This window comes from Trichechus manatus, unplaced genomic scaffold (genome assembly GCF_000243295.1).
Source record: "Trichechus manatus latirostris isolate Lorelei unplaced genomic scaffold, TriManLat1.0 scaffold00030, whole genome shotgun sequence".
Classification (NCBI taxonomy): Eukaryota; Metazoa; Chordata; class Mammalia; order Sirenia; family Trichechidae; genus Trichechus; species Trichechus manatus.
The window spans coordinates 13,762,648-13,766,356 of record NW_004443966.1 but is presented as its reverse complement, the minus strand read 5'-3'; positions in this window follow the sequence as shown (position 1 = coordinate 13,766,356).

Sequence of the window (3,709 nt, the reverse complement as noted above, 5' to 3'; positions counted from 1 at the left end):
CCCCACCCCTGCAGTGTGACCACCTGGACGCAAGCTGTCAGCCATAGAGGACTGCCTGCCTCCCTAGGATAGACCCTCTTCTCACTGCCTTTTGCTCTTATTTCCCTGCATCCTATTTCTCCCATCTTTGAAGAATGTGATTCTAAAAGTCCAGACACAAACCCTTTCTCCCACTTTTGTTTTCTGAAACAAACCTGATTCATCCAGACATTCATTGCTGGATCAGAAACTTCCTTCCTCCTCTTGCCCGCCCCTTCTCAATTTGGTGGTACAGCTGGGATGGTGCTAGGAAGGTGGCTGGACCAAGAGTCACACCACAAAGGGGCTCAGAACTTGCACTGAGTGGCCTCCTCCCCAGATGGAAATACACCTCTGCTCCAGTAGCCTAAGGCCAGGAACGATTTCTACTCTTTTCATCTGTATTTATTGCAGTTGCCTAGTACAGGGTTCTGGGCTTCTAGGAGCTCAATAGCTGTTGGCTGGCTGGAGACTATTTGGTTGCCTCTATTTACCTGGGCTTGGAGGGTGACGTTTCTTTGGTCTGCTTGTGCAAATCTGGAAAGAGGATGTGTAAACAGGGCAAGGCTGCTTTTCCAAAGGCCAGAGCCCAGAAATAGTTCCTTGTGCTTCTGACCTATTCCCCTCCCTTTTGACCAAAAGAAACAGAGCAATCAAACAACAGTAAATTATAACCATGAGTAGTTATAGCCTGATGGAGACTGACTTGCTGAAGACAGCAAAAGGCACCTGGACCAAAGGCAGGACGAAACGTCTCCAGCATTTTACTTCCCGGGGATTGGGCAGTGGGCTAAGAGCAGAACTGGCTGGGCCTTCCATGGAGCGCTCCTTTTTCTAAGTCAGCCTGTGCCCAGCCTTCCAGCTCTGAATTGATGGAGCATCTCGGATTTTGTATAAAATGCATGCAAAATGTCATCTCTGAACACCAGTAAAGACGCTTGGCCTTAGTCCTCGTCTTAGTTTCCTAGTGCTGTTGTAATAGAAACATCACAAGTGGACAGCTTTAAAGAACAGAAATTTACTTTCTCACAGTTTGTTGTTGTTGTTAGGTGCCATCAAGTCAGTTCCAGTTCATAGCAACCCTCTGTACAACAGAACAAAACACTGCCCGGTAGTGCACCCTCCTCGTCGTCGTTGCTATATTTGAGCCCATTGTTGCAGACACCGTGTCAGGCCATCTCACTGAGGGTCTTCCTCTTTCTCATTGACCCTCTACCAAGCCTGATGTCCTTCTCCAGAGACTGGTCCCTCCTGATAACATGTCCAAAGTACGCTGAGATAAAGTCTTGTGATCCTCGCTTCTGAGGAACATTCTAGCTGTACTTCATCCAAGACAGGTTTGTTCGTTCTTCTGGCAGTCCATGGTATATTCAATATTCTTCGCCAACACCATAATTCAAAGGCATCAATTCTTCTTTGATCTTCCTTATACATTGCCCAGCTTTCACATGCATATGAAGCGATTAAAAATGGCTTGGGTCAGGCACACTTTAGTCCTCAAAGTGACATCTTCTGAACACTTCAAAGAGGTGTTTTGCAGCAGATTTGCCTAATGCAATACATTGTTTGATTTGACTGCTTCCATGGGCGTTGACTGTGGATCCAAGTAAAATGAAATCCCTGACAACTTCAATATGTTTTCCATTTATCATGATGTTGCTTTTTGGTACAGTTGTGAGGGTTTTTGTTTTATGTTGAGGCACGGTGGTTAAGAGCTTGGCTGCTAACCAAAAGGTTGGCAGTTCAAATCCACCATCTGCTCGCTGGAAACCCTACTAGGCAATTCTACTCTGTCCTATAGGGTCACTATGTTATGGAAGAGACTCCACAGCAATGGATTTGGTTTTGTTTTGTTTTGGTGTTTGGTTTTTATGCTGAGGTGTGACCCATCCTGGAGGCTGTGGTCTTTGATCTTCATCAATAAGTGCTTCAAGTCCTCTTCACTTTCAGCAAGAAAGGTTGTGTCATCTGCATACAGCAGGTGGTTAATGAGTCTTCCTCCAGTCCTGATGCCATGTTGTTCTTCATATAGTCCAGTTTCTTGGATTTTTTGCTCAGCATACAGATTGAATAAGTATGGTGAAAGGATACGACCCTGAGGCACACATTTCCGGATTTTAAACCACATAGTATCCCCTTGTTCTGTCCAAATGTCTGCCTCTTGGTCTATGTACAGGTTCCGCAGGAGCACAATTAAGTGTTCCGGAATTCACATTCTTCGCAATGTAATCCATAGTTTGTTATGATCCACACAGTCGAATGCCTCTGCATGGTCAATAAAACACAGGTGAACATCTTTCTGGTATTCTTCTATTGACATAAGCAATGATATCCTTCATTCTATGTCCTCTTTTGAATCTGGCTTGAATTTCTGGCAGTTCCCTGTGATTGTACTGCTGCAACCGTTTTTGAATTCTCCTCAGCGTAATTTTACTTACTGTGATATTAATGATACCGTTTGATTGTTCTCAGTCTAGGAGACTAGAAGTCCAAATTCAGATTCAGGGCACTGCTACAGGGGGAGGCTGTCTGTCTGTTGGCTCTGGAGGAAGATCCTTGTCTCAGCTTCTGCAGCCCTGGCATTCCTCAGTTCCTTGAGGATCTTCACATCTCTGTCTCCTCGGTTTGTGCTTCTTTATTTCTGCGTCTCTGCTGCTCCTTACAACTCAGAAGTGATTAAGTTTAGGACACACCCTATGCTGATATGAACTCATTAACATAACAAAGAAAACCCTATTCCCGAAAGGGATTACATCCACAGGTATAGAAGGTAGGATTCCAACACATATTTTAGGAGAGCGTAATTAGATCCGTAACAATCCTATAAACCTCCCACATACTATGATGGAGAAGAATGACTCTTGATCTTAAATAACTCTGGTTGGACTCCCATCTATAAGTCTGTATGGACTAGCAGTGGCCTTGGGCAAGTTCCTCATCTGTAAAATGGGGTTAATAGATACTGAGCTTGCAGTGTTGATGACATGGAAGCTCCTTCGCAGAGTCTGGTCCTGTGAAGGAACGCCTCAGTACGTATTAGTTTCCTTCCCTCTAACTCCCACCCCAGCAGCCACCCCTCTATTGTGCCATTAACCTGTCCAAGAAAGGACTCCCCACCCCATCTGCATTTTCTTTGCAAGAATGTGTCTGCCTCTGAGAATGGAGAATAAATCCACACTCTGCAAGGGGTTGAGGCAGCTAATAAGGCTTCAGAAATTCCAACAGAGCTACAAAAGGAAGACGTCAGAATCAGTGCGGTTGAGCCCGAAGCCACTGATTCCCAGTTTCTGTGAGCCCGGTTTCAGAGGGCTGGCAGTTCACTGGCCTTCCCCTCCTCTCCTCTCACTCTCCTCGTCTTTCCCTGGAAAGCAGGTCTAGTGATTGGCAAAAACCTAGAGTGGAGAAGAGGGACAGTTTGTGTTATTTTGTGAACTAATTCACCCCTGCCCAGTTTCGGTTTACCAGGAAAGTAGATTGAAGTAGATGTGCATGTATGTCTGCTTTGTTCTAACTCCATTCCTACCTAGATAGTGGTACCAGTCAGGTAGCTGGGATTATAAATAACAGACATAAAAATGACTAGCTCTTATTGAGTGCTTACTGTGTGGCAGGCATCATAGTAAACACTTTACACAGATTGTTGTTGTTAGTTGCTGTTTTTCTGGCTCATGGTGACCTCGTGTGTGCAGAA